We start from the raw sequence: 19,741 nt of genomic DNA, 5'->3' as shown, positions 1-19,741 counted from the left end.
TGTTTGCTGCCTCTTCTATCAGAGGCAGCATGTCTCTAAGGGTGGATGAGTTACCGTATTTTTTGCTCTATAAGACTCACTTTTTCCCTCCCAAAAAGTAAGAGGAAATGTGTGCGCGTCTTACGGAGTGAATTCAGGCTGCGCAGCTATCCCAGAAGCCAGAACAGCAAGAGGGATTGCTGCTTTCACTGCGCAGCGATCCCTCTTGCTGTTCTGGCTTCTGAGATTCAGAATATTTTTTTTCTTGTTTTCCTCCTCCAAAAACTAGGTGCGTCTTGTGGTCTGGTGCATCTTATAGAGCGAAAAATACGGTACTTATTGAGCATTCATCCTGATTTGCTTGCAGGAAGCTTACATGGAGGTTAGATTATCTCTGGTTGTTATATCTGACTTCTGTTGTCAAAGGTGATTTCCCTCTCAATACCAGTTGCTGGGAATCACAGGTGGGCAGAGTGCTGTTGTGCTCAGGCATCTGGTTGGCCACTGTGAGAACAGGATGCTGGACTTGATGGGCCACTGGCCTAATTCAGCAAACTCTTCATTCATCCCACACTTTTCAATGCATTTCCCTCTTGCTTTCCAAACTGCGAAAACTGTGATTATTTTAAAAAGCAGATTTGTTGTGCTAAGGTGACAGAGCCCTGTACAAAAATATAGAGCCCAGTTTCAAAACTGTTTGACTTTCATGACTCTGTACCAAGGAACTCTGGGAAACTGGTAGTGTGAAAGAGCAGAGACATGCAACGTCAGCCATTTTCCCTCCTCTCCTTCAGGTAGAGAACTGAGCCCTAACTTCATACCAAAACGTAATTTCATTTTTCGTCCCCACCTATCATGTCATATGACATTTCGTCAGAGGTCATGTCTGCAAGTAGCAAAAGATGCATGAATTCACATAACTTTCTCATTTGCAATTATTGTGGAGCAATAATTAATAACCACAACAGACCTCATTTTATTTGTTTTCTAATTACAGTTTCTCTTTTTTCTTTTTCTTTTTTACTGATAATGACAAATGAATTCAAAACCTCTTTGAGTTAGAACATGCTTAAGTACTTTAATATGGAGTGGAAGAGGCTGTGTTTGCTATTTATTAGACTGAGATGACCAACTTGGCAGTTGTTCGAACAGCCTTGAACACTGCTGCTATGGCTGTGGGAATATAATTTGACATCATTTTATGATTCTACCAGCTGGGCTTGTTTTATGATGGTTATAACAAGCCGGATGTATAATTAGCAAGATGGATTTATTGTCTGCCTTTAGATGTGGGCAAATGTAAAAAGTCCTAAAATATTGTTCATCATGTAGAAACCTGCTAAAGTGTTTGGAAGGTTTCTGGTATCTCCTTGTGAAAGGAAAGTCCATGTGATTGAAGAGGAAACTCTATACTAGTACCTTTTAGCGCTCCTGAGGCATTTGACAACCAGCAGGAAGCAGAATTTAAATGGTGATTCCTCACAACACTTAATATAGCACTGTACTGTGGTCAATATTGTTCTATAATGTTTGCTCAGAATTGAGCCTAGTTTTCATCAAAGGTCCCCTGTAAGTATAATTAGAATCTTTCTCTCTGTGGCTTTTGCCTCTGTAATAGTTTCCTGTTCAGGATGGCAACAGCAATTGATGAATTGAACCTCAGTCAGTCAGTTTATGACCCCTGCTGGGGATAGGGTGCTTCAGTTGCAAGTTTCCTTCTCATCTGAAGGCAGCCCTGTTTAGGGAAGTTTTTAATGTGTGACAGTTTAATGTATTGTTAATCTTTGTTGGAAGCCGCCCAGAGTGGCTGGGGAAACCCAGCCAGATGGGGGGGGGGGGTACAAATAAATTGTTGTTGTTGTTGTTGTTGTTAGTGTGTGTGTGCATGTGTAGAAAAGCATTACTTTGCAACTTTAAAAAGAAGATGAAGAGATCAATATTTAAAGTGCCCCCTGTCATCCACAGGAAATGGGAACTGACTGACGATGAGGCACATAATCTTCTTCTTCTTTGGCGATCACTCGTAGCTGAGTAAGATTGTCTTCCATAAACACGGTTTTAACAATGAGTTTGTAAGTGACTGTGGAGGCCAATTCTGGATCCACACATCCTTCCACAGTGGGGACATTGGTTTCTGGGTGGGAGGCGATCACAGTGTGGATTTGCCAAGCGTGCCATCCTCTTAGCACTTTTCTACCTTGTGTCCTGAGTTCGAGTGTCTTCAAAGCCCATGACACCTTTGGTAAAGGCTGTTCTCCAACTGGAGCGCTCGTAGGACAATGTTTCCCAGTTGTCAGTGTGTATACTACATGTTTTTTTTAGATTTGCCTTGAGACAGTCTTTAAACCTCTTTTGTTGACCACCAGCATTACGCTTTCCATTTTAAGTTCGGAATAGAGTAGTTGCTTTGGAAGACGATCATCAGGCATCCGCACAACATGACCAGTCCACCGAAGTTGATGTTGAAGAATCATTGCTTCAACACTGGTGATCTTTGCTTCTTCCAGTACACTGATATTAGTTTGCCTTTCTTCCCAAGTGATGTGTAAAAAAATTTGGAGACACCGTTGGTGGAATCTTTTGAGGAGTTGGAGATGGCATTTATAAGTGATCCATGTTTCCCAAGCATATAGTAAGGTTGGTAGTACAATAGCTTTGTAAACAAGCATTTTGGTTTCCCTGTGAATGTCCCGGTCCTCCAACACTCTGCACTTCAGTTGGGAGAAAGCTGCACTCGCAGAGCTCAGGCAATGCTGGATTTCGGCATCAATGTTGGCCCTTGTGGAAAGATAACTGCCTAGATAGAAGTGATCGACATTTTCCAACGTCACACCGTTGAGTTGGATTTGTGGCACTGCAGAGGGGTTATTTTGTACTTGTTGGTACAGCATTTTGGTTTTTTGGATGTTGAGTGATAGGCCAAGCTTTTCGTAAGCTTCTGCAAATATATTTAGGATGGTTTGGAGGTCATCCTCTGAGCGTGTGCACACTACGTTGTCATCAGCATACTGAAGCTCTATGACGGAAGTTATGGTAACCTTACTCTTTGCTTTCAGCCTGCTCAGATTGAAGAGCTTTCCATCTGTTCAGTATATGATTTCTACTCCAGTGGGGACTTTCCCTTCGACAAAGTGTAGGATTATGGCAATGAAAATAATGAATAGAGTTGGGGCAATAACACAACCCTGTTTAACACCTGATCCCACTGTGAATGGTTCACTTTGAGAGCCATTGTTATCTGCGATTGTTGCTGTCATATTATCATGGAGGAGCTGAATGATGTTTACAAATTTATCTGGGCAGCCAATTTTCAGAAGGACAGTCCACAGGACATTACGATTTACAGTGTCAAAAGGCTTAGTCAGGTCAATAAACAGGGGTTGGTTTTGCACTCTGCATTTTTCTTGAAGCTGTCAAGTGGTGAAAATCATGTCCACTGTCCCCCTAGAAGACCGAAAACCATTTTGGGATTCAGGAAGGGTCACCTCGGATATTGTTAAGAGACTGTTTGCCAAGATTCTTGCAAGAATTTTGCTGTCCGCAGCTAATAGAGAGATGCCTTGATAGTTTCCACAATCAGTTCTGTCACCTTTTTTAAAGAGATTGATAATTTTGGCATCCCTAAAGTCTGCTGGGATCTCGTCTCTTTCCCAGAGTGCAGTGGTACCTTAGTTTAAGAACAGTCCTGTTTACAAATGATTCGGTTTATGAACTCTGCAAAACCGGAAGTAGTGTTCCAGTTTGCAAACTTTACCTCTGTCTAAGAACGGAATCCAAATGGTGGAAGGGCACTGACGGCAGGAGGCCTCATTAGGGAAAGCGCGCCAAACAGTTTCAGTTTAAGAATGGACTTCCGGAACAGATTAAGTTCGTGAACGAAGGTACCACTGTACCACATTTTTGCTAAATTGGATGGATAGGCTGCCACTTCAGTTACATTGTATGTGAGGGAAATTGCTACCAATTGGGTCTGGAAAAAAGACGGGGACAAAACTGAAAACATTGATTGGCTGTAACGTTGTCTAGATTTTCTGTAAAATGTGAATGAACAAAGGATAGCAATTCCAGATGAAGCAGCTGGTGTGGAAGGAACCTTTGCCTAATTCAATCAGCACAACAGTTCCTAATCATGGCACTGTCCTTATTTTTTTCCCTTGGGGACTAATCTACTGATTACAATTGCTGATTTGCGGTTGAACAATTTAAGAATTCTGCATCCTTCAGCATCTGCCAATAGAACATTTGAACCTGTTGTTTTCATGAGCACATGATACTTCACAAAGTAGTCTTGTCTTTGGTCTCAAAGTGTAAAAAGATGGTCTAGAGGAAATGGCTATGCTAATAGGATAACTATATTTATAAAGTAGTGCTGCAATCCTGTGCTTACTTATCTGAGAAAAAGCCACATTGAACACAGTGAGAATTCTGAGTAGACATGTATTGGATTGCACTGTCAGATTCCATAGGCAAAGGTAAAATATAAGTGTCTCTCTCAATATTTGCCAAACCATCCCTTGAGATCCACTCCAACAGTCCAGATCATAGTTTAATCTACAGCCATGGCTTGTTCCATGGTGACTCAGAGCAGGGCCTTCTCTGTTATGGCACCATGGCTGTAGAATTCTCTTCTACTAGAAGTGCATTTGTGTCCCCCTCCCTCCATTTCCATCCTTTGGATGACTGATAAATACATATTTGTCTTTTTGGTTGTTTTTTTTTTTTTTGGCATTGGGGCTGATGCAATAGTTGGCCAGCTATGTTCGTTGTGAGTCATGTGCTGCTGGAATTTTGTGAATTTTGATAATTTTATGGTTTCAGTGTTTATTTTTAAAACATTGTATTTTATTGTTCATGGAAGTTCCTAGGAGCTTTGAAGGAAGGATGGTCTAATAATCATTGTTCTTGTTGCTGTTATTACAATGATAAATATTATTTTTATCGTCATTATTTTAACATCTTGGGATATATAGTGGGAAGGAAAATCTTACGTGAAAGAATGACACCAAAAAACCATTTTGCAGTGGGGTTTTCCTACACAAATTAATGCATGAGCTTACTTTCCCTTGACCAAGTTCAAGTAATCCTAGTTGTGTTAGCTCTGATCTTTTTTGTAGTCAGTAGGTTTCCCATGCAAATCTTGCAACATAATCCATCATTAATTACCCATGACAGGCATTAATTCCACAATCACAAAACCTGTATAGAACCAAATCTCTGAACAACTGAGGTGAGCAGTTCCAGCTTTTTTTCTTTTCTTCCTGTTATGGCTTTCGGGTAAAAACAGGTGGGCTAAAAACATGAAATTACATCATGCTAATGCCCTTTATTGCTAAGAAGGGGAAGGAGTGTCAGTAGAAGAGGAGACACAGTGGGGCCAAAACTCACTGCTTCCATTTAAGGGAGGTAGATCACCCTACCAGATTTGGATAATAACTTTGAAGCCTGGGGATGCCTGTTTAATTGCCTTCATACACATTCTGAAGCCAAACTCTTTATTCACATTAGTTTGTTCAGCCATTCTGAACTTTGCAGCTCAACTCACATTTCAGGTATTTCATTTCAGGTGATCCACAGGCACAACGCATGTCAACGCTGTGTTGTGAATTGCGGGGGGGGCGGGGACACACATTCACAAAGTAACCAAAGGCCATTAAAATAGTAATTATTATTTTATTATTATTAAATGTCTATGCCACCCTTCATCTCGGCAGTTTACAAGATAAAAGCACAAAATTAGAACTTAGTCACTGTATCCACCTGCAGACTATTGGTTCAGTTAGTCTTTCCCAACCTGGAAATGTCTACATGTTTTGGACCAGGCATAGGCAAAGTTGGCCCTCCAGATGTTATGGGACTACAACTCCCATCATCCCTGACCACTGCTCCTGTTAGCTAGGGATGATGGGTCTTGCAGTCCAAAATACCTGGAGGGCACCAGGTTGGTAAGTCTAGGTTAAGTGATCTTGCCAATACTGCAGACCCTGGGCAGGGTCTGAGTGGGTAGAGCCCATAATGGAACTAGGCAAGGCCCAGTGGTTATGTGTTAGATCCAGGGGCAGAGCTCAGTACAGAAGCTGTTTATTCACCTAAGATGGGCAGCAGGGGTGGGGAACCTCTGACCAGTGCGCTAATCTTGGCCAGCTAGGTTGTGTGCACTAGGTCCTTATGGAGAACTAGCAGGCATACTCTGTCCATACAGAAAGCAGGAATGATTTCACAGTGCATCCGCTGATGCATGGAAAGGTTGAATCTGCTCTTTTTGACTTATTCTACTTTGGCTTATTCAGCTTGTGGTGGCCCCATGGAATTGTCTGCTTGCTTAATGGAGTTGGCTCACTTACACTTGTGCAAGTGTAGTCCAGTGAACCTGATACCTAGCAAAATTACAGGGATGAAAATCAACAGTTTATCATGTTTTATCGCATACATGCTGTGAGCGTAAGCAAAGGGCAGGATGTGCAGGCCCTATCCTTTAGCACACCAGCTATATGTAGGGTTAAACCACAGAACCTAGGGCTTGCCGATCAGAAGGTTGGCAGTTCGAATCCCCGCGATGGGGTGAGCTCCCATTGCTCGGTCCCTGCTCCTGCCAACCTAGCAGTTCAAAAGCACACCAGTGTAAGTAGATAAATGGGTACTGCTCCAGCGGGAAGGTAAACTGCGTTTCCGTGCGCTGCTCTGGTTCGCCAGAAGTAGCTTAGTCATGCTGGCCACATGACCCGGAAGCTGTACGCCGGCTCCCTCGGCCAATAAAGCAAGATGAGTGCCGCAACCCTAGAGTCGGTCACGACTGGACCTAATGGTGAGGGGTCCCTTTACCTTTACCTTTAAGAACAGAGTTTACATTAGCCCTATTGAGGCATGATCCTTCTCTTGTTAACAGCTCGGCCCTCTTTCATTTCCCCATCGCCTGCTCTGCCACCCTCCACACACTGAGGGGCAAAGATATGTAGTGGCAGGTTTTGCTGTGTGCATGGGGACTCCGCACATGATTTAGAACCCTGATTGTCCAGCACATGGAGGGTAGTCATGCAACAGGGACAGGATAAAGGGAGAGAAGTCAGCTAGCACAGCCCCCTTACTATATATGAAGAATGTCTGAATAGGGCTATTATGAGCAACAAATCTCTTAAACGCTCTCCTAACTTCAGGTCTTCTTATGGTATTCTCAAGCTTGAACAGAACAGAGTTCAATTGTATATTAATTATTTCAAGGAGGGGAACTTCTATCAGAATAGAACTTTAGTTTATCGTATGGTTGCAGTAGTCATATTAATTTCCCTTAAAATTAGTATCTTCTTTGAAATGGAATCATGTTGATTCATGGTTCTGCTGGTTAGCCCGATGATGCTTTTTATCATTCTCTGCACTGTAAAAAAGAAAGAAAGAAAGAAAGAAAGAAAGAAAGAAAGAAAGAACTTGTTTTATTTTCTAGCACTGCAAAATTAATTGTAGAAGTTCAAATCTACTTGCTTTGCAAATATTTTTGTTGTTGTTGGTTTGTGAAAATCTGTATTGTGAGGGTTCAACTCAGATACATAGACTTTCCCCTTGAGCTCTATTAGCTAATTCAGAATGGCATGTATTCTTTGCTTTGTTTGAGAATTGGCCTAATAAGTATGTACCGTTGCTGCTGCCGTTCAGACATCTAAGAGTTCTCCATTCCTTTGACAAACATAAGCCAAAGTGCTTAAGGACATCTGTTTATTTTATTTCTATAATGAGAAAACCTTCCATCTTCTTCCTGGTTCAGCTGTGTTTATTTACATTTTGTTACTCATGTGGGCTGGGCACCTTGGGATATTAAAAACCCGCCGTGGCCTTTTAGCAGGCATCCCTCTTTAAAAAGCAAGAAGGGGGAAAAGAGGGGAAAGTGGAGAAAAGGCAGAATAAGCCCTTCCTAAGGAAAACACAGCCCTTTAGAATTCTATAAAATAGATTTTCAAAACAAATACGCTATAATTCGCTCAGTAGATGGTGGATTAACTCAAGATGAATACAATTTGGGAAGGATTTTCTGAGGAAGTAGGAAATATTTTGCTTAACCTACTAGAGGCTGAATCCTGTGTTCGGTGCCCTTTTAGGTTAAATAATAAAAGCATTCAGTCATTGTAGGCAATCTTAAGACTGTTTTAGACGTGCCACTATATCGTTTGTTAGTGGAGCTGTGCAAGGCAGCTAGTGCTGTGTTTTCAGCAGCTTTGGATTGTGTTTAAAGAGAAAAAACAAGGGGAAGTTTGAGTGTGCTGAAGTTCTCATGGTTTGACATGACTGTAGGGAGTGCAAACCACTGGTGTTAGAAAATCTGTTACGTCTGTACTAACTGGAATCTTCTAAATGCTCAGCCCAGGTGTACATCACGCCATAGAGTTTCTGATTTGCACCTCTCCTCTTTCTTGTGCCGTGCCCCAGCTCACAGGATGGCCAAATGTCCTATTTTACAGAGGATAGCCCTCTATTTGAAAGCATCCACTATTTGAAGGACTGTCAAGTCCAGCTGAACAACATAGAACCATAAGAAGAGAGAGAAGGGACCTTGAGGTTGCCCACTAACAGTCACCAGCTGGACAAGCAGCCTGGGCAGTCAGATCTGACTATATTTGAACCTCTAGTAGCCATTAATGGAATTATGGGAAAGTATTAGTGAATGCTTATGAGAAAAGCTGTGTAAAGCGACCCAAGTTTTTAGTTTTATATTGACACAAATTATTACCTAAGGTGATTTAAAAAAATAAAATAAGAGAAGAATGAAGCAATAGGTTTTGAGTAAAGTTATAATGGAGTTCTGGAGTTGGGAAAAAATGTTCCCCTCTGCTGCTTGCTTAACTACTAAGCCATGTTAATTTATATGTGTATTCTTTCTCAGCAAGGCATGAAACTCAGCAACCAAAGAATAGATTATAACTTGCCCTCGTTCAGGCATGTGGCTCAGCCTTTTCTCCCTCCCTCTTGCGCTCTCCCCTTTTCACAAGCTCTGCTTCTTTTTTTCTAGTTAATACAAGCAAACAAACTAGTCCCATTTCCAAGCATTTCCAAGTAATTAAACCAAATTAAAACCATTAAACTCTTTCTTTACTGACAACTTCATTATTAACAGCTAACCGCAAAGATGAGATTTAACTTGGAAGGCCCTCAATTGCATACTAATCTGCCTTTCACCTCTGGCTGACACCTCCAAAAGATAACCCCCCCTTCCCTTTAGAATAGAAGTCTGACAAATACACTTAATTAATGCTTTCTTCCTGGTGGAAAAGTCATTATTTGTTCACTGCATAAGCAAGTACTTGGCAGGAGCTTAGGAAGTCTGATAGTTTCTATAAAAGAGGAGTTTGTGTATGGGGGGGGGGGAGAAGAGATTTTGTGCAGTGTGCTCCTTGTTTTTGAAAAAGCAAAACGTAGATAGAGATGTAGAAACACATTACGCAAACACTTGGAATGTCAGATGAATTGGCACATAGGTAAAATGGAAGGGCACTCATTCTCTGCCCTTTCACTAATGGCATGCAAGTCTTAACAGTTTACCAGTTAAGACGTAAGTCTGGGACTTTGAGTAATTTGGAACCAGAAACTGAAGTAAGAAAGAGTGACTTGTGCTTGAGAGATTGCCAAAGATAAGTCGGTCTCCAACTTCCCTTACATTTTCAGCAACAGCTACAGGAGATGAGGGGAACTGAATGCAGAGGACCTGCCAAGTGGATCAGGAGTAGCTGCAGGTGGTTTTAAAAAAAAAAATGCAATGTGTGGCTTAGTGCGCACTTCAAAAACAAGTATAAGGAAATGTTTGTTTTTTTAATGAAAGTAAACTAAAAGCCACGGCATCAGAGGCTGAACTCTGTATTTTCGAAAATACAGGGGCATCTACCCCTGAAGCTTCACACTCAAGCTCTCCCCATATAAATAATTGCACATTAAAGTCCAGCAATGTGAAACATAAAGGTAAAAGGTAAAGGTACCCCTGCCCGTACGGGCCAGTCTTGACAGACTCTGGGGTTGTGCGCCCATCTCACTTAAGAGGCCAGGGGCCAGCGCTGTCCGGAGACACTTCCGGGTCACGTGGCCAGCGTGACATCGCTGCTCTGGCCAGAGCCAGAGCCAGAGCCAGAGCCGCACACGGAAACGCCGTTTACCTTCCCGCTGGTAAGCGGTCCCTATTTATCTACTTGCACCCGGAGGTGCTTTCGAACTGCTAGGTTGGCAGGCGCTGGGACCGAGCAGCGGGAGTGCACCCCACCGCAGGGATTCGAACCGCGACCTTTCGATCGGCAAGCCCTAGGCGCTGAGGCTTTAACCCACAGCGCCACCTGCGTCCCAATGTGAAACATGCACCCTGACAAATTCATGTACAGTGGTACCTCGGGTTACAGACGCTTCAGGTTACAGACTCCGCTAACCCAGAAATAGTACCTCAGGTTAAGAACTTTGCTTCAGGATGAGAACGGACCTCTGGAACAAATTAAGTTCTTGACCCGAGATACCACTGTACAAAACACATGCGTTCTTTAGTTCACATGTTCTTCTGAACTGAAGAACACTGGCACTTATTTCATAGAGACAGACATAAGAAATTTCCTCCTTCTTTGTATGAGGAAAGTGTATGGCTACAACCACCCTGTGGTACAGCCAATATCCTTTTCCCCTAAGATAAAAGCCAGGGGAACTTGAGAGATATTGTCATTCAAGCTAGCATTGTGTATGCACACATGTACACAACACTTTACAGAAGTCGAAGTGTAAGAAGAAACCTGTGAATGCAAGCGCCTCAAACTAATAAGAATAGCAGCTGCTAATATGGTGCCCTCTCTATGTTGCTGGACTCTTCATTCCCAGCAGGCCTAGCTAACATGCCCAATGGCTGGAGATGATGGTAGCTGGATTCCAGCAAAATATTGGCCCACTCCTGAATAAGAGTAATAACCAGTGCCAAAATATTGGCACGCCTGGTGCTTTTAGTTGGGCAGAAGCCTGCTAATTCTGTTCCTCCCACAAACATGGCCTGCACACCCATCCAAAGATTAGCATTTGAGATAGATTTGCAATGTACTTGCTGGATGTTGGAGCAACTCCATCTCAACTGTCAGTTGTGTGGCTATTCCCTCCCCCCCACAGGTGGAATAAATGAAGACAACGGACACAGAGTTTTAGGTTAATGGGCGAAAAATGGCCACAACTTTATTGATTACAGGAAAGAAGGGTATTGGCTTTAGGCATTGGCCCTAACCGACTATCCGGTCTGACCGGGAAGGGTTAAACACCAACAGGGGGAGCCACCCGAGATGCATATCCCTGGGCGCTCCCCAAGGGGTTACCGCTCGGGGGCGCGCTTTAGGCCCTAGCCTCCGTAGGTTTCGGACGAGGCGTCGCCCCTCGGAGTCCTTTAATGAACTACCCTTCAAGCATTGGGGGAGGTGATGGCGTTCCTCCCCCCCAACCTCATCTGCATGATAATACCCCGGCCAATGCCTACCGCCAAAACCGAGGGAGTTGTGACGATTTGCTACGAGGTAGGCGAAAAAACCAAGTGGCTCACAAAACCAGCCAATTAGCCAAATGGAAAAACTCCTACCAGGCCCCTTGCGGCGACCAGCCGAAGCCCATAGCAAGGTCAGTGGCAAAACCTAAAGGGCGGGTGGGTGGGAAACTGCGTCGTCTCCAGGGAAGAAAGGGGGTGAGCCAGGGGCTGCCCTGACCTTAAGTGGCCCTAGGAAGGCCCGCCCCTGCCGCCAGCCAATTGGCTGGCGCCACAGGGTATGCTAATTGGGTGAATCCCTGTCTCCTGCGAGGCTGACGCCAGCCTCGCAGAGTGTGGGCGGGGTCGTGATCCCACAACCCCCCCTCCTCCTGAAGGTCGGAAGGGGCATTGTGTGGCTATTCCCTCCCCCCCACAGGTGGAATAAATGAAGACAACGGACACAGAGTTTTAGGTTAATGGGCGAAAAATGGCCACAACTTTATTGATTACAGGAAAGAAGGGTATTGGCTTTAGGCATTGGCCCTAACCGACTATCCGGTCTGACCGGGAAGGGTTAAACACCAACAGGGGGAGCCACCCGAGATGCATATCCCTGGGCGCTCCCCAAGGGGTTACCGCTCGGGGGCGCGCTTTAGGCCCTAGCCTCCGTAGGTTTCGGACGAGGCGTCGCCCCTCGGAGTCCTTTAACGAACTACCCTTCAAGCATTGGGGGAGGTGATGGCGTTCCTCCCCCCCAACCTCATCTGCATGATAATACCCCGGCCAATGCCTACCGCCACCGAGCCGCAAGCCGGCTCGCCGCCAATACCCTCAGACCTGTAACCAATCCCTAACGCCTTGAAAATTATCTGCCAACCAAATAGCATTGCCAGCATCAGATAGATGCACGCCATCCCAGTGATAAAGCATTTCCTTGTCAAACCGTATGCACGCCATCCCAGTGATAAAGCATTTCCTTGTCAAACCGTATGCATGGGTGCTGAATGACCCGACCGCCCCATGCGGCCACTCTACGAGCCACCGTGCGCTCCACAATCCTCCTAGCTTTGTTCACAGCCACGGGTTTTTCTGCATCCCTTTCCAACATCGCCTTTCCAGCAAAGATGACCAGATTATTGTAATGTTTTCATGGGATGCCCTCAACAATTCCAAGTCATTGATAATGTTCCATATCAAGTCCACCCCTTTCCTATACGCCAAGTCGTTCTCGCTCAGCTGGATGACCATGGCACTGGGTGGGCCCTCAATGCCACTCCCACCCAGGGCTGCCACTCTACGCACCACCGCCCAATGCCAGGCTTTCCTAGCCCTGTTTATGGCTATCGGGCACCTGCAATCTCTCCAAACCCGCCTCTCCATCCACGAGGCCCCAAATAAACTAGTAGTGACGTTTGGGTAAGAGGCCTTAAGTTCCTCCAAGTCACTAAAGATATGCCACATCAAGTCGACTGCCTTTCTGTAAGCTAACACTTTTCGCCTAATTGGATATCTAAAGCATCTGGGGGCCCCTCCGCCGCCTCTCTGGCCCTAATAGCGGGCAACATTTTTTGGCCCAGCGCATTCTCCTTCAAGAGATCCAAGATATATTTATGTAGCTAAGGTGCGGCCCGAGACCGGAATTGATGGCGCGGACCCTGGACCAATGCACCATGCTGTGCCCGATTATCCAAATGCGCGCCCTCGTAGCTCCTGCACCCTAGGTCCCCATTAGCGGCATGGTTTATATCCCAGTGGACGGTGCAGGGCCTATACTCCAAATATGCATCACAACGTCACCTGAAAGCAAAAGAAGGTAACAAAGCCAGGTCAGGTATACTGTGAACAATCACAAGGTCTTCTGAATATATCCTTTATATGCATCAGACTTCCCTTAATACATCAGACTTCCACTGCCCCCAAGTCCTTCATCCTTTCAGATGAGAGTCCCAAATGCACTGCTGTGGTGGCGGCCCCAATCCGAAAGGAGTTAACCGTGAATTTAGCTGAGGGTAAACCTCAGGCAGCAATCGCCCTTCACATAACGTGCATGGACTGATGCCGTGCAAGGCCGGAGCCATCCCAATGTTCGAGGAATGGACCTGAGACGGTTGGTCCCATGTACATGAATTGTTTAGTGTCCTTTACTGCTGATCGGTTTTGGAACATTGGACATGCAGGACTAAATTGGATCTGAACAAGGTCAGGTCTCTCAAACTACCTCGGGCAATGGAATCTGGTTGGCCCTTACAAACCACTTCGCCACTGCGCATAGCGCCAAAGGCAATGGAGTATGCAGCTGTAAATAACTGGGCCTTGTCCTCGGACCAACAGATACTTCTTAATTTTCTTCCTTCTTGTTTTTTTTTATGGTTTATTATTATTATTATTATTTGCTTTAACCAAAATTGGCTTGATTTCAGGTTGTTGTTGTTTTTTTTCCACTTAAAAGGCTCTTGAGCTGCATACCTAGGAAAAGTCTGTGTTTGAGGCCCTGGAGAGTCACTGCCAGTCAAAGTAGACAATACTGAGCTAGATGGACCAGTGATAAGGCTTGAAATATGGCAGGTTTGTGCATTCAGTTGTTGAAAAGGAACACACAGATAAATTAGAAGGTTGGGTTAGAGCAGTGATTTTTCTAACAGTGTTGCAGAGACGTGTTTATCTGGGGCTCCCCAGTTAGAAGACCAGTAATAACAAGATTTTTTTGAAAAGCCAATTGCCGTTAGCAAAGTGTAACCATAGGAAGGTGCTGAGTGTTGTTCTAGGATCCACCCTAGACTCAGAGAAGCCTAGAAGAGGCCTGCAGGATCAGTTTGATGATGCATCAAGTCCAGCATCCTTTTCCCTTCAGTGACCAAATAACTGCACCTAGGAAGCCCACAAGCAGGGCATGAATGCAATAGTCTTCCCATAATCCATTGCAAGATGCAGCGGTTTCATGGTAGACAAGGGGAGGGGAGGGTTCTTCACTAAACTATTCAATACAGAAAGCAGTTGCTTGATATAGAAACTTTAGAAGCCAATGGAATTGGGAAAGTGAAAACCAATAGAAGAGTATTTTCCCTTCCCCAATACCTATTGGGTTTAGATGTGAAGACATGGAAGAGGAATAAAAAAAAAAGCACTTTAGGATGATAAGCTGGGTGGTGGTGCCACACCTGTGAGCCTCTGTCAGCTAGAAAGAAGTAATTCTGCCTATTCCTTTCCCTCCACAAGCTCATTCACATAGTCACCATTTCTTGACTTTTACGTTTCACATTGGTGTTTATAAAGCTACTGTGGAACGATAGGAAGGAACAGCCTTCTCTATCCAGGTACATCCTAGCTATTTTGGAATGATGAGGATTTTAGTTCAATGCATCTGGAGGTTGGAGATAGCAGGGATGGAGAACTGGGCGCTGATCTGGGAGAGACCCTGGTTCAAGTCCCTGGGGGTCCATTGGGTGGCCCTGGGCAATATTATTTATATACTTCCCTTCCAAGAAGATCTTGAGTAGCATTTCAGCATTACGGCAACCCTAAGTTATAGACTAGGCTGAGATTAATTGCCATTTGCCCAAGGTCTTGTGAGCTTCAGAGCTGAAAAGGGATTTGCATGCTTGTTTCCCTTATCTGAGCCGAATGATTTACCATACCGGTGTAGCATCATCTTCATATTACATCCTTCCTCTGAAAAATGAGAATAATAATGGGGAATGTTATGGGAATGAATACACCAGAGGTTGCACAATATGTTACATAATTGGTGATAGCAGCCGCAGTATTTAACTTATGGGTGTTCTAGCACATATGCACTTAGGTTTCATCCTGCTTCAACCTACCTTGGGTTATTCAAGATGTACCATTTTGCCATCAGAACATGCACTGGAACGCTTTCAAGAGTTGACGCAATGCTTTGTTCCCACAGTTGGCCTGACCAATCAGGGCCAAATATTCAGTGTTCTATAAATGTGCCCCTCTAAAGCGGCTGGTGGAACTTAGCCAACTACTGACATTGTGTTCCACATTTCCCAGTCCCCACTCCACATCACTGACTGCCATCGTCAAAGGGTGGGGAAAACACCAAGCATCAGGAAGTTGGTAAGCTCTACTAGCCATTACAGAAGGGAGGATGGAGTTTAACATAAATGCTTTTGGCACAAGATGTGTATTTTTATTGGAACATGTTGTTTGGCTCTCAGTTGCAGCAGTGAGAAAAAGATGGCCCAATCTGTCATAAAAAAATGACCTTATTCTGAGAAGTTGGTCCACCTAGCTGTCAGGCTTCGGAGAAATGGCTTCCTCCCTCCCTTTGGCCATGGATAAGCAGAACAAAGCGAAATTAGTCTCTTACCAGTTAAAGATATTTTTGATGTTCACAGCAAAAGAACAAAGACTCCATTCTCAGAGGAAAGGTGCTGCCAATTAAGGTTTCCATCCACTTCCCCCCAAGCCACCCCCGTAACTTCCTTTGTCTGGCAACCTGATCTCGCAACCATTGGACCTTCTGTGTAGCTACCTTATCTGCTCTCCATGATCTTACACTGATCGGTTGGACACTTTCCAGCAAAAGGGAGTCTGCTAATTTTCTCCCTCCCTGTTCTTCTTCTCCTAGCTGTTCCCCACTCAGTTCTGCCCAGCTGTTGTCTTTTGAACTATGTCCCTCTGCAAACCACTGCTCCAAATCTATACCACTCCACTGCTCATGGGCAGCTTCAGGATCCTGGTCAGGAGCAGGGGGATGGGGATGGGGAGGTCCCCACCATTCCTCATCAGAGTTGCTCTCCTCAGCCTGGACACTAGCTAAGCACTGCCTTCACTGATTAGCACCAGTTCTCTAGGGTTTCAGACAAGGTTGTCTTCCAGCTCCACCTGGACATATGGGGGATTGAACCCAGGACCTTCTGGATGCAGAGCAGATGTTCTACCACTGAGCTATGACCCTTCCCCATAGCCCTGTCTGAAAGATGAGACCAAACATGGATGCTAAGCCAAGTTTAGCTTGCTTGGTGGAGTCTTCAGTGTGTTGGGATTCTGCACATATACATACACACACACACTCTTGCCCCGATCCTGCACCTAGGTGATCAAGTTTTGATTGGCATGCATATATTGAGTTTTAATTTAAGCCACTAATTACGAATTACAGAACGTCCTCCTCCCTCTTACACTTGATATAGGAAAATTCCCATGTAAATATATTTATTCAGTCTGAGAAAGGTTATGAAAGAAAATCAAACTAAATTCAATAGAGACAACTTAAAACATATTTACAAGAACATTTTGATAGAAGTGCCTGTGGTGATGTAATAAATTATAAAGAAATGGTGTGTTGGGACCAAAGAATAGCTGGAAAAGCAAAAGGAAATTAAAATAAAAAGCTCCCCAGTGCAGGTCCGGTATGAAGGTAATGAAAAAGAAGCTTAAAAGGCAAACTAACAATAGATGTAATGATATGAAGTCTTGGGTTTAATAGGAGAGAAGTAAGAAAACTTTTTTTTTGTGAGTTGTTTCCTTAGTCTGAAGAAGAATGTGGACTTTCCTTGTAGGATTTCCTCCATAGTTGAAAGCTATTTAGCAAGCCCAGCTTTTCTTTAAATAAAAACGTTGCTAGCCCTCAAGGCCATGGAAAGAAGTTTATAAACATGATGGGAGAAATGCTAAAGAATAATCCTTAATCTCTTGACCAGCTTTCCTGTTCTTTTGTGGACATTCATGAGGTCTAAAACATGAGATGTGCCACCACCTGCTTATTTTCATACCGTCATTAAAGGCAAAGGGACCCCTGACCATTAGGTCCAGTCGTGACCGACTCTGGGGTTGCGGCGCTCATCTCACTTTATTGGCCGAGGGAGCCGGAGTACAGCTTCCGGGTCATGTGGCCAGCATGACTAAGCCGCTTCTGCCGAACCAGAGCAGTGCACAGAAATGCCGTTTACCTTCCCTCCGGAGCGGTACCTATTTATGTACTTGCACTTGGACGTACTTTCGAACTGCTAGGTTGGCAGGAGCAGGGACCGAGCAACGGGAGCTCACCCCGTCGTGGGGATTCGAACCGCTGACCTTCTGATCGGCAAGTCCTAGGCTCTGTGGTTTAACCCACAGCACCACCCGCATCCCTCCTATACCGTCATTAGGGACACCTTAATGTTGAATAGGACGCCTTAACCTCAAGAAATCAAAAACACAAGCCTAGCAGAATCTGGGGAAATAATTAAACAAAAAATTGGGTAGCCACATGGGCAGAGCAAGCGTAGGTAGGCAGAGTACCAAAGTTATGAGAAAAGTTGAGAGTACTTCAGGATATCAGAATTCAACTATATCTTATTCAATTATATAATTTCACTAGCAAAAGCCAGGATTCCCTCTAGTGCAACAGGAAACTTGGGGCTGTGGGTTTGAGCCCCACGTTGGGCAAGAGATTTCTGCATTGCAAAGGGGGGGGGGACCTCAGAACAGATGTGGAGAGAGTCAAGAGGGGGAGAAGGTTCTGCTATGCAAGGAAAATCCTTGCAACTGACAGATCCTCAGCCTTAGCACTGTGTTGATTACAATCTCACAAAACGTCTAAAAACTGTAAGTGTGAACACTGAAAATAGACTATTACTTTTTGCCAAAAGCTTGAATATTGTGGGTAGAGTTTTCTCTTTAAAAAATAACTAGTTCCAAGCATGTTTTCTGTTCAAGGCATTTTGAAGATGCTGCTGCCGCCTCCAGAGATACAAGGAATGAGCAAGTTAACTCATAATCAAATACGCTGCTGAAATCTTCCAGCTGCAATAATTCTCCTTGGAAAATCTCTACCCCTTTAATAGAGATACACAAGACCCTTTAAATAAATTTTAATCATGCATTCAGTGAAGTGACATGGCCCTATAGTGGCAGGCTCAGCCCCTGTTTCATATACAATTAATTCATAGAGCATGGGTAGGCGAACTAAGGCATGGGGGCCGGATCCGGCCCAGTCGCCTTCTCAATCCGGCCCACAGACAGTCCAGGAATCAGCGTGTTTTTACATGAGTAGAATGTGTCCTTTTATTTAAAATGCATCTCTGGGTTATTTGTGGGGCATAGGAATTCGTTCATTTTTTTTTTCCAAAATATAGTCCGGCCCCCCACAAGGTTTGAGGGACAGTGGACCGGCCCCCTGCTGAAAAAGTTTGCTGACCTCTGTCATAGAGTATCTGCAGAGAGCCCCGCTGCATACAGCTGCATGCACTGAAGTCTCCCCATGTAGTCAGAGACTTTGTACACATCACTTGCTTAAAATGCAGCCAGATAATTATTTTTCTCCATTCAGATCGAAGCCGGTTTGGGGGAGAACGCATCAAAATGCAGCATTTTCCCAAGAAAAGAAACAGGATATATGTGGATTGCGGCTAACATCATGTGCAGGCTGCTTTTCAAACCAATCAACAGAAATCCCACAGAGAGAGAGAAAGGACTCTGCCCTCTATGGCAGATCAGATCAGATAAACTAATAAAATATTTAGGCATGGGGCTTCACAAGGTTTAGCTAACAAGCATCTAAATCTCTTTCTGTCCGTTAACGCTGATACATTTCCCTTTTTGCCTCCAATGCAAGAATGAGAAGATGTGGTTGGTTCTCTTTTTATTTTTTTATAATTTTATTGAGATATTTGAAATAATACATATATATTGTTTAAAATAACCTTCGTTAAAAAACCAGAAGCCTTCCTATTAGGAATTATAGGAAGAGAAATACCCAAAAAATATATAAATATTTTCATGTATGTGACTATGGCTGCACAAATATTGATAGCCTAATGCTGGAAAGAGGAAAAAATTCCCACAAAAAAAAAGATTGGTAAATTAAGTTAATGGAATATGCAGAGATGGCCAAACTAACTGGTAGACTTAGAAATCAGGATGATAACAAATTTAAAAATGAATGGGAAACTTTTATTGCATATATGACAAAGCATTGTTTATAAGTAAATACATCAGCAGGATTCCAAAAAACACTTGCAATACTATCATAATAGAAAAAAATAGATATGAATGGATGGAAATATGATTTGGACATGCATGATTTAACAGTGGAACCATGGAGGGGGTAGAGGGGAGTTGGGGGATGGGAGAAATTCCATATTTTGGCATTGTATTGAATACAAACATGCAAAATGATACAGTTGTTCAAATTTTTATTTTTTTATTTCTTAATGCTTATTGTCATAAGATGTTTGTTATCATGAAAACCAATAAAAATATTAGAAAAAAGAATATATATAAAGGTAAAGGGACCCCTGACCATTAGGTCCAGGCGTGGCCGACTCTGGGGTTGCGACGCTCATCTTGCTTTATTGGCCAAGG

The 19,741-nt window shown here is 43.8% G+C and overlaps 1 protein-coding gene across 2 annotated transcripts in view; it reads left to right on the top strand.

The window, feature by feature from the left end:
• Positions 1–19,741, top strand: part of EYA2 (EYA transcriptional coactivator and phosphatase 2) — a 133,739-nt gene that overhangs the window by 91,795 nt on the left and 22,203 nt on the right. The window lies entirely within an intron of this gene.

Source organism: Podarcis cretensis (assembly GCF_951804945.1).
Source record: "Podarcis cretensis genome assembly, chromosome: 6".
Classification (NCBI taxonomy): Eukaryota; Metazoa; Chordata; class Lepidosauria; order Squamata; family Lacertidae; genus Podarcis; species Podarcis cretensis.
This window is presented reverse-complemented; position numbering and strand designations above follow the sequence as displayed.